General features: G+C 40.7%; 1 protein-coding gene and 1 long non-coding RNA gene across 4 annotated transcripts in view; both read left to right on the top strand.

The window, feature by feature from the left end:
- Window positions 1-1,819, top strand: part of dnajb12a (DnaJ heat shock protein family (Hsp40) member B12a) — a 29,209-nt gene extending 27,390 nt beyond the window's left edge. For both annotated transcript variants that reach the window (XM_036546276.1, XM_036546277.1), the window contains exon 9: window positions 7-1,819. The gene's annotated coding sequence lies outside the window, so the exon portion shown is untranslated. The remainder of the gene's footprint in view (window positions 1-6) is intronic.
- Window positions 1,820-10,626: 8,807 nt separating this feature from the next.
- On the top strand, window positions 10,627-19,038 carry LOC118789717. Of its 2 annotated transcripts, XR_005005475.1 has the most exons (5): window positions 10,629-10,689; window positions 11,368-11,426; window positions 17,121-17,156; window positions 18,679-18,726; window positions 18,909-19,038. It is a non-coding gene; the product is annotated as an uncharacterized LOC118789717 (long non-coding RNA). The 2 variants fall into 2 exon arrangements; XR_005005476.1 differs by lacking the exon at window positions 11,368-11,426 and having other exon boundaries at window positions 10,627-10,689.
- Window positions 19,039-19,435: the final 397 nt, after the last annotated feature.

Raw genomic sequence — 19,435 nt, 5'->3', positions numbered from 1 at the left:
CCATAGGTTGTTTCACAGTTGCTGAGAAGATGTATTATAATGATGAAAACTGTCCACCTAAGTCCTTGTTCAAACATTCTTTACCCTGGAGTGTAAAACAGCAAAAAAAATCAGGCACAGCAGAGTCTGGCTCCGCCCTGTCTGAGAGCCAGCCCAGAGCGGTGGAGCGCTGATCTCCACCCCCAAGTGGATCCAGGAGCTTCCTGTGGGCATCCTCCTGCCCAGAAAATGGACAAAGCCCCTATTAATCCCCTAGGACCTTCCAACACCAGAGAAGTCAGAGGGTCCTGGAAAGAAATCAGACAGTGATTTGAATATAATTTGTCTGTCCTCCAAAGTCTGTGAATGCTACTAATATGAAGCTTTTAGTATGGTCCAAACTTTTATTTTTCATCTGTTGATAAACTGTTGATAAAAGATGTGGTTGCCTTCCCCAGTTAAGTGAGCCAATTAAAGGTTTGTCATTTTTATAGTTTATATATGTATACATGTTCTACTTTTCACTTGCAGGAACTAGAGTAAATTATAAAGCTTCCTCGTTTTATTATGGAAAAAGTCAAACCTCGCTTGTTGTATTCTAAACAATCAAAGCTCACAAATTAGTATTTAAGAAAATTGCATCAGTGGCAAAAGCTGTATTTATTAAAAACTAGGTGATGTGAAGATGGTGTTTTATCTGAGCTGTTTCTGTGAGGAAGTTTAAAAGGCAAAGCTGTGACTTCATTAAGAGGATGGGCAGGGTTAAGACTGAGATGTAGTGTGTTGCAGTATAATTTGCATCTGGGAGCTGAAACACCAATACTGACTTTGGTCTGGCATCTAAACATTGTACTGGAGACTCTCACCATTTCCACTGCTTGAGAAATCCCAGCAAATGGGGAAATTTGCAACTACTCTGTCACTAGGGTACAGCAGTAGTGTGGTGTAGCGGTAAGGAGCAGGGCAGCAGTGTGGTGTAGTGGTAAAAAGTTTGTTAGTTCCCTTTTTGGTCACTGCTGTAATTGCCAACAGCAGATATAAACAGATATAAAGCAGCTGTATAAATGGAGAAAATGTATGACATGTAAAGCTATGCGGGTCACCCTTTCCATCCATTTAATGTGTGAGCGAGACAGCATTTTGATAACAGCTGGTATAGCAACAGTAACACCTTGAGAACTGTTCTGCCACATCTGTGATATCATTACACATTGTGATAAACCCTAATTCTACTCCAGAGGAAACTTATAGCTAAGGGGGGTGGGGGGTGTTGCAAAATTGCATGATTCCACAATTCTCTTTGTTGCTTTACCTTTGGGCAAGATTTGGAAAAGGTACTTTGTGATCCTGTGGAAAAAAACATTGCATAAACTCCAAAGTCCACTCTTGGGCCAGGGGCATGACTGAGACAGAATGGAAAAGTAGTGGGCTGGTAGCCGCTGTTTGTGGTACAGGATTCGAGGGTGTTTTGGACATGTTACAGGTGATCTACTGCACGGTTTTAGCGTGTTTTCAGCACAGGTTTTTCCTGTATGCCTGTGTTTGTTGTTGTAAGATTGACATTGTGTCATTATTTGTTACCCCTCAAGTAATGCTTTTTAGTCAGTCATCACAAGCAGTATATGATCTGCTTAAATTTTACATTTCCTTTATACTTGATACAGAATGTAATTAATATTAATCTCATACAATGCTGATGCTGTTCATTCTGTATTTATTCAGAGGCCAAATTTGATGAATAGCAAAAACAAGATCCTGAGACTCAAATCCCAAGCGAAGCTGTTTGTTTTCTTTAAAGAAATGTTTCTTTTCTGATTTAATAAAGGAACATGTCATGGTGCTCCTTTTGAGCTTTGTGTGGACTGGTGTGTCCAAAAGGGGGTGCCATTGTGTTGGAATGCTACTTTTCTTCAACCAGAGGCACAGTGCATCACAGGTTTGGAGCAGGGGTCCAGATTCAGGCCGGGAGCCGTTGATGGAATTGCTAAAGCAGCCTCTTTGACCACTCGCTGTTCTGAACCCCATGGTGTTTTTATAGTAAACCACAACACAGACAAATTCCAGTCACCCTTAAGTCGTGGATGCAAGCATTTTATTTCCTTAATGGATCATTTCAACCTATGCAAAACCCTTTGTTTACTCTTTTTTTGTATTATCATTACACTAATATCCCATCTCACTTCAGAATCTTTTGAATTCTGAAACTGGAAAATCACCTTTGAAATGCTCATAGATAGGTAACACCAAAGAGTATCATGCAGATCACAAACCCTCCTGGAGCCTGCTTTCACAGTTGAGTCTTTTTTTTTTTACTTGATAGTGTTAATGATCATTATTGGCAAACACAACTGACCAAAGAGTCTGGAAAGGAAGAATGCTGTCTGACTTTCCCTACAGATTTGTACATCACTGAATCATTGAATAGCTGCTGTATTTCAGAGAGTTGTGGTACTTTCTGCATGGTAAACAGGGCTCGCTGCTCATGTATTGCATTGAGAGGAAATGTCGTGGGGCAAGTCTTAGGCGAGTGTTCATGAACCAGTAACCATAGTAACACCATGCTTAACAAGAAACGGCCTCCTCTCAGCGATCTTTGGTGGCTGACAGAATACTAATCATTACATGTGACAGCCTTGCAAACAGCAATTCAGTAAGCACTTCCTCATTTGCATAAAAGAATATGGGTTAGTTTTATTTAACAATGCTTTTAGAAGTTGATTCATACATAAAGCGTGTTGCCAGGTTGCCTGTATGTTCTTTTAGTGCTTCAATTGTACAATAAATGGTGGCACACTTGGTGCAGAAGAATGAATGTGAAAAAAGTTATGTAAAAAGGGACCTTGAAATAGGTTACATTATTATTTCTGCAAGAGGCTAATTCATCCAATCAATATTCTGCTTTGCAATGATCAGACAGTTATGTGTTATGCTGACATCAAAATATTATTCAGAATTCCTTTGGCATTAGCATCTGTCCCTTTTTTCAACGTTGAACAAATATGGATATGAATATATAATATCTAAATATATTTTAAATTTTTATTTTTTATTATTTGTTTGTTTGGCCACTGCCCTTATGGACCGAAACTTTCACAGATTACATCACCCTCTCATTTAGTCAAATCATGAAGCGATGAAGTTCTACAGACATTGCTGAGGACACCACAGGTATAACAGCAGGGCCACACCTGGCAATGGAACCTGTAATGTCCTGACAACAAGTCAATTTTACCCACAGCTCTGCCAGGTTACCTGCCTGTCAGTGTATTCAGGCTGCCCATATCTGCCTCTGCATAAATCTAGTAGGTTATCTCACTGACATATGTCGTCTGTCAACCTTTTGCTTGTCTGGCACATATCCCTGCAGTGCACAGTTCAGATGACTGCTTTATTGAGATGGATCAAGAGCTTGGTATTTTTCTCAAGACAAGAGGGTACTCCAGGAGTATGTTGTTAAGAAAGCAGACATTTCAGTAGAGCATATATAAAAATACTTCCCTAGCCTTTGTGTGAGCTGCTTAGAGATGGAACAATGGTGGATTTAAAGCTGAATATATTACTGAAAGAATCAGAATGATGATTCTGTTTCTAGTGGTGCTGATGTGCACTGCTACAGGAATACAGGTAAGAGGCAATGTTCTAGGGTTTACATTACATACATAAAACATAAAAACAAAAAAATTAAGTAGGGGGAGCCCTCATGACTGCAAGAAGACCACCTTAGTGACTTGACATAGTTTATTTGAGTTTTATTTGAGTTTTCTTGTGTACCTTTTCTGCTTTATTATGGGCTCACTATCTTCCAAAGCCTAATACAGAGCTGTCCCCATGGAAGTGGACTTTATGAGTGGTTTAATAAAATCCTAATGTCACTAACAGAAAATCTAAGTGAAAATGAGTGTAGAAAAACTGAACATTATTACCTCACCATTCGCAAAAGGGTAACAAGAAACTGGAAATCTGTGAGAAAGAAGGTATTGTTACATTCTGTAATTAGACGTATGAATCATTATGTTACATGCCTGTGACAGGCAGTCCTCCACAGCAGTGACAGAGGGTCTCTGTTCATGTCCTTAGGGGGCATGAATGGGTGGCTTCCAGAGAGGCAGAGGCAAAACACCCCTGCAATTGTGACCCTTTGCATTTGGAAGAGCTCTGTCACCCTATGTCCCAGCAACCTGTCACTTCCTCCTTCCCTTACCCTCCCTCCCTCTCCAAGTGCAGTCACGCAGGTGTGGGTGGGTGGGAGGGGGGATTGTCTGGGTGCAGGGGGCATCAGCCCTGACAACCCAGTGGTCAGCACACATGTCCTGATTGCTATCCCCACCTCTTGCTGTCATAATGGGTTTCAGACAGCATGAATCCAAGATTGGGTGTTTGTCAACATAAAATATTAGATGCGTGCCTGTGGACGATGTGCTGAGATATTTTGGAGGAATGCATTAGGAATGCATAAGTCACTCTGCACCAGTGCAGAGTGCATAATCAGCTAACCACAGTCCCCAAAGAGTGTCCTCACTAGCGTCAGGGCTATGATGTAACAGTGCTGAAAAGTATTGTGGGAAATGCCAATATCTCTCCTCGTAATGAATATGTAGCGGTGCATTTGCTGAATAAGGAAATCCAAAGATTGCTTGTCAAATATATATTCCAGCAATCATACTCATCCAGTAATGCATACTCTGCCCACAGGTTCGTGAGTTCATTCATGCATCAGAGCATGTCTCGAGAAAATCAAAACTCACACAAATGGTATGCACCCCAGATTCTTCAGGAAAGGCAAGCAGATTTCATTAAATTTTCAAGCCAGTCTGGCTGGAGTCCGATACTCATAGACAGACAAGGCATCAACTGAGGTTTTGCCAAGTTTTTGCTTTTGGAGCTTGGGCTGAGCCGGCTGTGGTTCCCTGTGTGTCAGACTTGAGATGGATGGACTGTCAAGTCAGCAGTGGCTTGTAGATTGAAACATTGTGAGCGAGAAGCATTAATCACTGGCCTTGCAAGAGAGAACCAAGACTTCTGCTGCATTATCTGAGAGGGAAGGAGAGGTGTGTACATTAGCTTCTCTGCCTCCTCTGACTTCCCATTGAGGGGAGAAATAATTTAGCCTGCCTTCTCAAAAGCACACTGATAAATTGGACCCCCCACACCCCACTCCCCAACAGAAGGGGTGCGCCAGTGTTCTAGCTCTCATATTTGCCTCAATAGGCACCCTCAGGCCTCGAAACCACTTTATCTAAAACCCTAAATCTGTGCTTAATACTTATTTTATAACCTTAAAGAGTCTTAATTGTGTCCAGCGACTCTTCATGGAATTTTCTGTCATGCACCAATCAGCTCCCCTGGCTTTGTTATTTATGGATATTTGATGGTGTGGTGCTGTTCACACAAGCAGGTCTGACACGGCACATTTTGCTCTTGGCGCATGGTCAGATACATCCATTTGACTGAAAAGACTCCAACCATTTCTGAAACAAGCCTCAGATATTTTCATGTGACTCCTTCTCGCATGAGACCCTGATGAAGGAAAACTTTGTTTGTCTGTGGGTTTCAAGAATGTCAGATGGAAGAATTCAAAAGCCATTTAATTATTCAGTTGGTGGCTGTTTTGTGATCATAGTTCCATAATATTAGTCAAATTCATATGGAATTTGTGGCTTTCTCTTTGAAACACAACAGATAAAATAATTTGATAGTTTTTATAGTTTGCCATTGAGCCACTGCTAACTCACAGAGTCCTATACAAAAAGTAATAATAGCATTTATCATACACAGTGCATCACATAAACATACACACACATACACACATGCATACACAACTGAAGAATCAGCCACAAGCATTCAAAGAGCATTGATCTCGTCAAAGGGGGAAGCTGAGTGCCCCTGGCAGCCAACAGATCTGTTGAGGCCAGGGGATCACCTTGAAGTGTCGCCTCCCAAAATCAACTTACCCCTCTGCTTAGCAGAGCAGCAAGCAGGGAGGCAGTGGCCAGAGCTAGAGTCCTTTTTGAAAAGCCATGGGTCACCAGTTCTCAGTAGAAAAAGCATTGCTCTCTGCAATTACCCCTACCTACCTCCAAGACCTCATCCAGCCCTACACACCTGCCCCTGTGCTCAGCATCAACTGGACGTCTTGCTCCTTGCACAGACAAAGCAGGAGGTTCTTGTTCTGCTAGGCAATGGCGTTTCTCCTACACCGCTCCCCAGTGGTGGAACAAACTCCCTGTCCTGCTACGGACAGCTCCATCACTCCAATCCTTCAGACCTGGTCTGAAGACACATCTCTTCAGACTGTACCTGGACTGACCTGTCACACAATTGCTGATCCCCCCGGATCAGTGCTGTTATAAATTGCTATGTGCTTTTTGTGTTTTGTTTTCTTGTTACCGCCTTTACTCTGGCACTCATTGCGCTATTTGAAGTTGGATCCTATTAGTTTCCCTATACCCTGTAGCTGTATAAATTAGATAGTACTGTGTCCTCAAATAGACCTTGCTCTCAGCTGAGAACTGTCTCATTGTGGAACTGTACACATCCTGTCCCCATAGTGTCGCTAATACTTACTGTATGCACTTTTGTACGTTGCTTTGAATAAAAGCGTCCGCTAAATAAATAAAATGTAAATGTAAATGTAAATTAGGCAACCACCCAGGAGGCATTACATTTCAACAGCTGCTTACCCTCCCACAGTCTTCTGTACTCTTCTGACCCTTCCTTTTAGATTTTACTCACATGCATACAAAGTATAATACAATATATATTGTTTATTTAAGGCTAACATATTGGACTGTCTGATTTCCATATACACTTCCAGACCTCCACATGCATAGATAGAGTAAATGGCTGATATATCAATAACTTGACAGTTAATATGTCAATAACTGTGGCTAAAATCAAAAACTAACATTATTAGTTATTGGCAATGACGTTTGCTGGCAATAATTTATCTCCACCATGTAACAAGCTTGATCGTATCACGTCAAGCTGCGCTTTTCTCTGGTGGGGTGAAAGTGGCAATGCTTATGATTTACATATAGGGTTTTCACTTTTCCACCACAACCCCTCCGGGTACCACTCCTGTCAGCTAAAAACAGGAAACTGAGGCTACAGTGGGCACAGGCTCACCAAAACTGGACAGTAGATGATGGGAAAAACATTGCCTGGTCTGACGAATCTCAATTTCTGCCTCGACATGCAGATGATAGGGTCAGAATTTGGCGTAAACAACATGAATCCATGGATCCATCCTGCCTTGTGTCAATGGTCCAGGATGGAGGTGGTGTAATGGTGTGGGGAACATTTTCTTGGCACACATTAGGCACCTTAATACCAATTGAGCATTGTTTATATGCCACAGCCTACCTGAGTATTGTTGCTCACCATGTGCATCCCTTTATGACCACGGACTACCCATCTTCTAATGGATACTTCCAGCAGGATAACGCGCCATGCAACAAAGCACACGTCATCTCAAACTGGTTCCAGGAACACGACAATAAGTTCAGTGTACTCCAATAGCCTCCACAGTCACCAGATCTCAATCCAATAGAGCACCTCTGGGATGTGGTGGAACGGGGCATTCGCAGCATGAATGTGCAGTCGACAAATCTGCAACAACTGCGTGATGCTATCCTGTCAGCATGGAGCAGAATCTCTTAGCAATGTTTCCAGCACCTTGTTGAATCCATGCCACGAATTCAGGCCAGTTTGGGGGCACATGGGGGTCATACCCAGTATTAGAGAAGTGTACCTAATAAAGTGGTCACTGAGTGTAAATTGTTTGTGTAGTGTTCATGAAGGACCTATTCAAACTTTCTCACAGAAAGTTTCATTCCATCAAGATGTCATTTCAACTTCAAACCGGTTGTCATTGTCTGTGTAATTGTGACTGTGGAGGAGGCCAGTGATTGGCTAATGCACCAGACATGCCTTAATCAGCAGTTTTGAAATATGTGCATGGAGTAGAGGAGGAGACAGGTTTTAATGTAAGCAATGTCTAGTGACACTCACAAAACTAGATCTTCTTCGTCAAGTTGATTTTAAAAACCTGGTGTTTTGTCATAAATATATTTCTTGTTTTATTATGTATTATTCTCTTTGTTGAAACCTTTGGGTCATTCATAATAAATGCAGTTGCCTACCATGTCACACCAAAGACTGAAAGGTAGACCTGAAAACCAACAAATTTCTCAGTCATCCAGAGGTCAAACCACTTCACTGGTGTGTTCTAGTCACCTTCTAGTCTCCTGTGATGTCACAATACTTTTCAAAGTACAGGACTGTGACGTAAACAGTTTTAACGTGAAATTTGGATTTTATATCCCCAGCTGCATGTCTGTGGACAGAGGATATACCCTCAGACATTACAAGTGTGATCTGTTTTGTTAACATTATCATGGAATGACAAAAGAAAGTCTCCTTTTAGAATACCAGATGAAGATAATCTGTGGATGACAGTCCCAGGGGTGAACGTAGACAGTCCACTGGCATGTGCACCTGGACATTACATTATTGTTATTTAGCAGATGCTGTTACCCAGAGTGACTTACATAGTTTACAATTTTTACATGTTATCCATTTATACAGCTGAATATTTGCTGAGGCAATTGTGGGTGAAGTCCCTTGTCCATGGGTACAGCAGCAGTGCCCCAGCAGGGAATCAAACCATAACCTTTTGGTTATGAGCCTTGCTCTTTGCCACTATGCTACACTGATGGCCGCTGACATGTTACAAATCTTCTCATTCTGGCAGCTCAGCTCTTCCACAGCATTTTAGACGCAATGCCTTAGTCTTATGGATTATTGTGGCCACCCTCAACTTCTGTTAAATTCTAGTTGACTGTAGAAGTGAAGATACAGATGAAGTATACATCACTGGCATTGCTCTGGCCAGCACCAGCATTCCCCCCGAGACAAAGTGAAACGGGAAAGAGTTCATTGCTACATACTGTATATATCTATAATTTTAAAGTTTTTATGCATATTATATTGCATAAGTATAAAATAAACATATGTCACATGACTACACAAATGATGTAAAAACAGTCTACTCTCGCTACACAGGATAGGAGGAACAGAAGGAACAGTCCTAATATAATACGCCACAGAAGCAGAAAAGAACACCCTTACATTTGCAAATGAAATAGATAAACTGAGCTTCTTTGCAGTGCTGAGTTCTTGCAATGATATTATTTTGCAGAAAAATGCAAGCAGAAATCTCTATTTTTAGCAGTCTTTACATTTCCAGGCAAATAAGTGGCTTGTACTAAATACACATGGGCATTGATAAATTCAATTGAATATTTAATGGACCTTATTTACAAAATCCCCTCCCATTTCGAACACATTCACCACAGTAATATATATGCATGTCAGACATAGATTGAACTGCTGTGACTGCTGGGCAAATCCTACATCATTTTTAAGCCCTCCTGGCCTCCATTTCCCCCATAACTTGCACACAAACACCAGATAAATCTAGCCCTTTGACTTGGTGATCAATTTCTTCTTGCTGATTAATCTTTGTTCCAGAGAGGTGTTTCATTTAAAACATGCCTTAAGGCAACAAAGAAAGAGAGAACTGCTGTTTAGTCATCAGCCATTCTGAAACACTTTGGTATGTTATCTGATTATTCTGCTCTGTCTGACACTTATAATGAAAACATGTGCACAGGAGATCATTACAAGGATTAGCCTGTAATGATTCAAAATGTAAGAAACAGGACAAGGTGTGGCCATTAGGAGAAGGGCTAGATAGGTTTTGAACCATTTTATAGTGCAAATGGCAGCTTCTCTCCATAGCTGGTCTATGCTAGAATAGTATTCAGGGGGTAAACAAAGCAATGGAAACACCTTACATTACATTATTTAGCAGACACTCTTACAGTTCTTTACAATGTTATCCATTTATACAGCTGGTTATTTACTGAGGCAATTGTGGGTTAAGTACCTTGCCCAAGGGTACAGCAGCAGTGTCCCAGTGGGAATCGGACCGGTAACCTGTTGGTTATAAGTCCAGCTCCTTAACCACTATGCTACACTGCCACTCCTTAAAACCCCAGCTCTCTGCTCTTCTCTTACAGAATGACTTGTCGGACTCCAATCAGTTGGGATTCAAAACCAGCCACTCCACTGAAACGGCCCTCCTGTCTCTTGTCGACACCCTGCAGGTGGCGAGACCTGCCTCCATGTCATCGACCCTCATCCTTCCAGACATGTCCGCTGCATTTGAAACCACCAGATCCTCCTGTCCACCCTTGCTGAACTGGGCATCCCTGGCACTGCACTTCGCTGGTTCAAGTCCTACCTCACAGACAGATCATTTCAGGTATCCAGGAGGGATATGTTTAGGGGAGCGCTATGGGAGATGAGCAATGGCTATCCGCCATTTCCCCGTACAGCCGCAAGATCAGACACTGGGACCGCTTCAGAGACGTGAGTTCGCAGTGCAAATCGTTATAGAGCAATAGAGCCGTTCAACAGAAGGAAAGGATAGCACAACAGAAAAGTAATTACTCCGTATCACTTCAATTTGATCATAATCATGGTGTTAGGGACTGTCTTTCATGGGGTTATGGCGCCCTCCAATGGGCTACTTTCACTGGTTACGCAGTCCTGACTCGTCGTGCTATGTGCACATTCGAGCTAGTCGTCAGCAGAGTAAAGGCGTACAAAACTTCCATTCGGCGAACCTGGGAAAAGATTTGTCTTGTAAGTTCGATGAACCTGTTTGCATGGTTAATGTTTGCTAGGTTAGCAAGTGTGATGTGATTTCTTTTCAGTTTACAACCACAATTAAAACGGAATTAAAAAGTAAATATCCAATTGTAAGCAACTTCCTTGGGTGTTTATTGAAAGTAGCTGTCTGCCAAACTGTGCGAGGAAAGCCAACGCATTTTGAGGGCAGAACACATGGAAAAACGTTAGTTATTGGCGAAAGTGTTACACACGTTCACACTTACAGAGCCGTACAGTATTTGTCTTAAGTATCCTAAATATATTGTGACTACATGAATGAAAGTTATATTTATGAAATTGTTCAATTCGTATTTGAACATATGCTGTAACAGTTTTGCTATTTTTGCTATTTGTTAATTTGTTGTACTAGTTACTGTAAAAGCATGAAAAGTGGTAATTAGTATCACAAAGCCTAACTACACAGGTGGGGCATTTATATCGTTTACGGATCTGATTTAGAATGTATTAAGAAAAAAAAAACTTGCATCTTCCTATCGAAACCAGTTCGTTGGTTCCACACAGTCAGATTAAGTGATTTTATATCGTTTTCAAAGTAGTTCGTTCAGTAGTATTCCGTTCATAGGGCTTTGACTGAGATGGAAACATAATTATCGTGTCTCTTAATATCCCTTGAACGGATTTTTTTTCCAGTTGCAACGCCTAAAGTCAAATGGTATCAGGAGACATGATTGAACGAACTGATAAATTATGTAAGTTTAGTAGTACAGTAGGACCTTCTTATACTATGGGGGTATCAGAAATGTTGTTATTACTGATACAGTGCCATGCAAAAGTTTGGGCACCCCTGGTCAAAATTTCTGTTACTGTGAATAGCTAAGCGAGTAAAAGATGACCAGATTTCCAAAAGACATAAAGTTAAAGATGACATGTTTCTTTAATATTTTAAGCAAGATTACTTTTTATTTCCATCTTTTACAGTTTCAAAATAACAAAAAAGGAAAAGGGCCCGAAGCAAAAGTTTGGGCACCCTGCATGGTCAGTACTTAGTAACACCCCCTGTGGCAAGTATCACAGCTTGTAAACACTTTTTGTAGCTTTTGAGTCTTTCAGTTCTTGTTTGGGGGATTTTCGCCCATTCTTCCCTGCAAAAGGGTTCTAGTTCTGTGAGATTCGTGGGCTGTCTTGCATGCACTGCTCTTCTGAGGTCTATCCACAGATTTTCCATGATTTTTAGGTCGGGGGACTGTGAGAGCCATGGCAAAACCTTCAGTTTGCGCCTCTTGAGGTAGTCCACTGTGGATTTTGAGGTGTGTTTAGGATCATTATCCTGTGGTAGAAGCCATCCTCTTTTCATCTTCAGCTTTTTTACAGACGGTGTGATGTTTGCTTCCAGAATTTGCTGGTATTTAATTGAATCCATTCTTCCCTCTACCAGTGAAATGTTCCCCATGCCACTGGCTGCAACACAAGCCCAAAGCATGATCAATCCATCCCTGTGCTTAACAGTTAGAGAGGTGTTCTTTTCATGAAATTCTGCACACTTTTTCCTCCAAACATACCTTAGCTCACTGCGGCCAAAAAGTTCTATTTAACTTCATCAGTCCACAGGACTTGTTTCCAAAATGCATCAGGCTTGTTTAGATGTTCCTTTGCAAACTTCTGACACTGAATTTTGTGGTGAGGTCGCAGGAAAGGTTTTCTTCTGATGACTCTTCCATGAAGGTGTCGCTGCACAGTAGAACAGTGCACAACCACTCCAGAGTCTTCTAAATCTTCCTGAAGGTCTTTTTGCAGTCAAACGTGGTTTTGATTTGCCTTTCTAGTTAATCCTACAAGCAGTTCTCTGAAAGTTTTCTTGGTCTTGCAGACCTCAACTTGACCTCCACCGTTCCTGTTAACTACAATTTGTTAATTACATTACGAACTCAGGAAACGGCTACCCGAAAACACTTTGCTATCTTTTCTAATAGCCTTTTCCTGCTTTGTGGGCATCAATTATTTTAATTTTCAGAGTGCTAGGCAGCTGCTTAGAGGAGCCCATGGCTGCTGATTGTTGGGACAAGGTTAGAGGAATCAGAGTATTTATAAAGCTTTGAAATTTGCATCACCTGGCCTTTCCTAGCGATGATTGTGAACAAGCCATAGCCCTAACAAGCTAATTAAGGTCTGAGACCTTGGTAAAAGTTATCTGAGAGCTCAAATCTCTTGGGGTGCCCAAACATTTGCATGATGCTCCTTTCCTTTTTTCCCCACTCTAAAATTGTACAAAACAAAAATAATACACTAATCTTGCTTAAAATGTTGAAAAGAATGTTTCATCTTTAACTTTATGCCTTTTGGAGATCAGTTCATCTTCTACTCACTTAACTATTCACAGTAACAGAAATTTTGACCAGGGGTGCCCAAACTTTTGCATGGCACTGTAATTACAGTAAACATGCTTGCATTATCATTATCATTATGTATTCTGTTGTAACACAGCACAACTGGGTGTTGGACTGAATTGGAAACCATGCAAATTGCTCAGTTTTGTGGAGCTAACTAAAACCACAATGAACATGATCTCCCACTGGCAGCATAAACTAGCACCGCATGTGTTTTGTCTTGGTTACCAGCCCTGTTTCAGTTTTATACCAGTAGTTGTGGGTTTTCATTCTACAACAGAGGCTTGCATGATTGTATTTACTGCTATGACAGCTCATGTAAATCCCTCTTGAAAAGCCATACACAAGATCAACATTACTATAGCAGTCAGCTGACAGCAAATGTGTCAATGTTGCGCTTGAAATTGTTTATACTTATAATTTGCTCACTGCTTTTGTCTAGAGCTGACAGAGAGCTAGTACAGAGAGACACTGAAATAAAACTTTGACCATTGATTGAAATTTTTACATGGGAAACCAGGGTAATAGATGGCTTCTGTATGCTTCTGTATGGTCTGGCTTTAGCCAGAGGGATTTCCTGTTATGTCACTTTTGGGCCTGTAATTGCATTTGACATAGATCCAGTGCAATGGATCTGTTTTCCCTCTCCTTCCAAATGCTGTGGCTGTGAGAGCTGATTGCAGAACAATTAGCTCCTTTAACACTCATGACGTTTGAGGTGTAATGTTTATAATGTGTCACGACATGCACACACAGGCTAACTTGAGTCCATGCGACTCTTTATTGCATCACTCGTAGTCACACACAGAACAACGTGGGAATGCAATCAATCTATAGAGGCCCATAGAACACAAACCATGCACAGTAGCGCATCAATACACATTACAGGAGGGATCATCGGTTCCATGAACACAAAAGAACACAAATCCTAATTTCCAGTGTCTGTCCATATATGATTTGTTTCCAGAGCAACGCCTTTGATTTTAGTGTCAGCAATTTGAGTATGGGCCTTTCCTAATTTTGAAAGTTAATTCAATATTTAGTATTACTCCTCAAGAATCAGAATAGGCTTTATTGTCATTGCACGGTGGGGGTGCAACGAAATTGTGGGTGGTCTGCAACAGCAGCGCACTGAGGAACATTGAGGAACATTATGTAAACACAATACAAATAAGGCACACGACATAGGAAAAAAAAATATATACAATAAATACAGTAAAATACAAATTTAAAAAGAAGACATTGTAAATAAAAAGAAATATAAAGAAAAACTTGTGCATTAATGTGGCCTTTTTAAAAACTACTTAAAGTGCACAGTGGAATTGCACAGGTGTATTGAGGTAGAGGGTTGGGCGGGGGGGGGGGGGGGGGGGGGGTGGTCAGTGTGTTTGTTAGCAGTCCGTATGGCCCAGGGGAAGAAGCTATTGGTTAGTCTGGTGGTGTGGGACTTGATTGACCTGAAGCGCCGTCCGGAGGGCAACAGGTCAAACAGGTGATAGGCGGGATGTAAGGGGTCTCCTGTGATGGCCTTAATTTTACTGAGGCAGCGGGATCTGGATATGTCGTCCAGGGAGGGCAGAGGGCAGCCGATAATTTTTTGGGTGGTGTTAATAACCCTCCGCACTGCCTTCCTTTCCTCAGCTGTGGAGCCTGCATACCACACCCCCAGAGAGTATGTTAATATGCTCTCCACAGAGGAGTGATAGAAGGCCAGCAGCAGCTTCTTGTCCAAGGCTCTCAATGAAGAGTATTGAATTTAAATTGTAATATCTGCCTGGAAGGTGCAGATAGCTGAAGCAGACCTTTAGTGTATCACATCTGTACCCCTTATTGGAATGGTAATGTGGTGATTTCTGCAGCGGTTTAGGTTATGGACATTTTAAACACAGTTTGGCTGGTTAAATCGTAGTCAATGTAAGAAATTATGCATACTTTTAAATCTACACTTTCAAATATGAACTCTATAAAATCAAACTCAATGCTGTCATAGAATGAATGGCATAAATGGATATATGCTCATGACCAGTCTGCAGTCTGAACCATTAATCATTCAGATGCAGAGAGAGTGGGAGGATGTGACAGTAGCTCTGTCATCATGCAGGCTGATAAATGATGTCTTCCCTTTGACAAGCCCAGTGAAACACATATTCTCTGTTTCACAAAGTAGGACACATGACCTTCATAATACGCTGTCCACAGTCCAGAGGTCCAACGCCTGCTCTGAGCAGGGAAAGAGCTTAACATTGCTTAGCTTGCTCTCTTTTAGGACAGCACAACCTATAGGCAAAACCACACAAGTATTAGCATCAGAGATGCATGGAGTGCTTTCACAATGTAAAGATAGGTTATTCCAACCTTGTTTCATTCTATGTCAGAGGCCAGCTGGTTCTACATTAAACAGTCTTTTAAAACACTTTTGAGAGGAATAAAAACAGGACTTTGTAATCTGGTAACTGCATTCTCTATAGGTCTCACCGTCAGTAATGGCCTAAGCACATCATTGTAACCAGGTAATCAGATTCTCCACAGAGCTGACCATCAGTGCTGGACTGAGCATAAAGACCTGACTAAATCAGCTCCCAGTAAGTTATTAAATGGTGTGTAAGCAGTGGCGGCTGGTGAGCTGGGAACTGGGGAAGCTGAAACATCTATCATTACTTTCAACCTGTTCCCTTTTATCCTCCTTGATTAACAATAAAACAAATAATTCACAGAATAATTGACACCAATGCGTAAATACAGTAAATGATTATGCTCGCAAAACAGCGCAGATTGTCTGTAGTTTGTACGCTATTGCAAAAGCTACAGCATGAGGTTGTTTAATTACCAAGGATGGCAAATTGAACAACTAAGTGGCAAGTAATCCCCAAGCTTTCTCTTAAATGTTTCACATTATAGCTTTCTTGTGTTACAAAATTCAAATTACAAAACAGAGAATAAACTTTTAGGTTAGGTTGAGTGCAATGAACAATAACGTTTAGAACACAGACCTCACAAAAGCTGTGATGTGTCATGAGCATTTAATGTAATTTATGTATATATATATATATATATATATATATATATATATATATATATGCCATCCTTGTTAATTAAACAATTTCACACTGTAGCTTTTGCAAGCACACAAACTACAGACAATCTGTGCTGTTTTGCAAGCATAATCATTTACTGTATTTACTGTTTAGTGACATTAAATATATTGAAGTTTAAAAAAATCATCTTACATTCACCTTACATAGCTTGGCCTCTATGGTGTGTGTAGTGTTGTAACGTTAATGGTCTGAAATCAGATGTTTATAACTTGTTTCTAGGTTGGGTTTTCTTTTGTTCAAGCATCATGTTCTATGAGTCCAGGCTGCTTGTATTGACACACCTTTTAGAGACATACCTAGGAATTGTGACAGTTCTGCTTGGAGTGCCTCACAGTGTGTCATTGCCCAAATGCGTGCATTTCACAGCCTGGTTTTAACAGAGTTTAGAGAGTCTTTTTGCCATCACAAACAAATCACCCTGGGAAAGTATTTAGCTCATCCATAAAATATTTCACTAGACACTGAGGCTGTATTACCACAAACTGATGTGGACTATCCAAATCTCCAGTGGTGCTTGATGTTGTAATACTGGAAAACAGTTTTTAAAACCCAGAGAACGTGGAAGAGCTACATGCTAAAATGGATCCTTTCCTATGTGTACAGCAATCAGCATTTCACAATTTTCCTGAGGTAGCTTAAATATCTAATGCACTTATGGTGCAATGTTTAATTTATAATACTGCACTCATTTTGGATATAACATGCTAACAATTACAGCTCATTTGATACTAATAGTTTTATGACTACAATTTTTCATGCTTTACAGTTTATTCATTTCATGTGATTATTTGAACTTTTATGAGTCAACAATATGCTTATATATCATTTTAAACATGCTAATAAACATCCCTATGAATATTTCTCATTGTTTTGTTTGCCTCACATTGAACCAAGGTTCAATCTACTACTGCATGCAAATACGGCAAATGGGCTGTCTTATTCAACAAGACCTGTTTTATTTCAGGGTCCCTCTGCAGTAGGCTGTGGCAGCTCTAGACAGGTGAGCTCTGACACAGTGAGCAAATTTACAGCATTTCCTCTTTTAAGTATAAACAATTTCAAGCACGATCGTGACACATTTCCTGTCAGCTGACTGCTATGGTAATGTTAATCTTGTGTATACCTTTTCAAGAGGAATTTACATGAGCTGTCATACCAGAAAATTAATTCAAGCATCCGTTGTAGAATGACAAATCATGACTATTTGTATAAACTGAAACAGACCTGATAGCATGGGTTAAACATCTCCGGCCCCACGCCGCAAATCTGGCGTGCAGAGATTTTAGATCAGGCAATAAATTAATATTAGCGTATACGGGCTCTGATATTAGCAGACCGGAGGGCTGTACTACGAAGGGAGTTTAACCTACTCAGATTTAACTCGGGGTTATCAAGGAAAGTCAGGGTTGACAAACTCTGATTGCCTAAGTCGTTAAATGGTACTACGACGGTGAGTAAGATTTCAGTCGGTTGATTCGGTGTTAACTGAATCGGAGTTTGTGCGCGTTCGCATAAAAGGGGCGTGTTCAGCAAAGCAGGCGGAATATTTGCATAATGGCTCGTGTTCTGTATTTTTCCCCAGAAGAATGTACGTTGATAATGTCAGGATATGAGGAGTTTAAAGAAATGTTAACGGCTAAATCTAACGCCGTGGCGGCCAACAAAGCCAGGGAAGCTTGTTGGCAGCGCATTGCAGAGTACATTCGTAAAAACAGTGTTCTTGTCGTATGTTCTCTGTCTTACGGACTCTTCTTTTGTGACTGAAATGTAAGGACACGTAAATAGTCTAAATCTAAATATGTGAAAACAATTAGGATAATTTAATTATAGCCTACACGGGCTACATTTCTGAAATTGAACCCTTACTCAATGTTAATGAATTAAGATCTACTCTCTAAAGCACCTAGGCTGTAGGGCTACCTGTATGAATGTAATGGTATTGTGTTAAGAATAACTTCATTCTAACAATCATTTGAGCTGCAACCCCAGTGGAAAGTGCACCAGGCAACAAGTCAGGATGAAATATAAAAATATTCTATCAAGTGGTGTGCATTAATAGTTCTCATCATTAATACTGAGTACAGATGTGGTGTGTAGCCTACACTTATGTGTTCACAGAAAAAGGCAGAGGTAGTGAAAACTGTAGGAGAGCCACTTCCTGCTACATTTTCACAGGCAGAGGAGTTGGCAATGGCGAACAATAGAGGAAGGCCCATAATGGAGGGGGTTGAGGGGGCAGTCAGTTCTGACCCTGGTGGCAGCTCAATGTCCCACCCTTTATGTACAGGGTAATGTCATATCAATTGTTTTGATTGGCCAGTTTAAAATAATGTTATGTAGTTCACATGCCTGTCTTATGTATAGTTGAGGGGGATACTATTGATCTGCTCCAGCCACCAGCATGCCCCTCATCTTTCTCTCAGGTAAAAGTAAGTGTGGAAATAATTGAGGAGTTCTGTGGATTTATCAATGCTGATATGTTGACACAACTTAACAGCTTTTCTCTTTAATTTTTTTTTCAGGACTTGGGTGAGGAGACCATGCCAGCCATGTCAGACACACACATCCAGGTTGACCCACTTCATCACTTGTATTTTTATGTCTATTTAACGCTACCTAACATAGGCTAATACTAGGCTATGTATGGCAAATTGTCATGAGCTGATATTTCCAGTCATACATCTATTGAATGAGAATGAACCTTCAGAGAACAAAGCTTTGGTCAGTTGGTAATCGCATTATTGTCTTTCAGGAGGAGCTAAATCAACCACTCTCCCCACCCATGGCTACCTCCTCTCAGGCCTCTCAGAGAACTCAAAGGGCAGCTTTTCCTTTGCTATTAAAAGGATTATTCATACTGACAATATGTAACACTAATGATGCCGAACCCTGCATGCCATGTTCGTTCTCTCAATGTGTTTTGCTGTGCAGGTTGGATATGACAATGTGCAGTCGCTCTATAAGCGTATGCTTGAGCCCAACTGCCAGAAAAAATGCTACAAATAAAAAAAAAAACTTGAAATAGAAAAAAACTGGAAATAGAAAAACTGGAACATGACAAAAAGGCATTGCTATACATTGACCATCCTTTGATCAATATGTCTCTACCATCTGTAAGTTTTTTCTTTTAATTTTTAGGAAAGGGAGAATGCCAATAAATAAATACATAAATCAAAAAATAATAATTTCATGTGTCTTTTTTTATTAGTGGAAAAACTGATTTGTGATGACCTCTCTGACGGCTCTTCCTGTTGGGTGACCCAACGTCACTGGGTCCAC

Source organism: Megalops cyprinoides, chromosome 15 (assembly GCF_013368585.1).
Source record: "Megalops cyprinoides isolate fMegCyp1 chromosome 15, fMegCyp1.pri, whole genome shotgun sequence".
In the NCBI taxonomy this organism is placed as follows: Eukaryota; Metazoa; Chordata; class Actinopteri; order Elopiformes; family Megalopidae; genus Megalops; species Megalops cyprinoides.
This window is presented reverse-complemented; position numbering and strand designations above follow the sequence as displayed.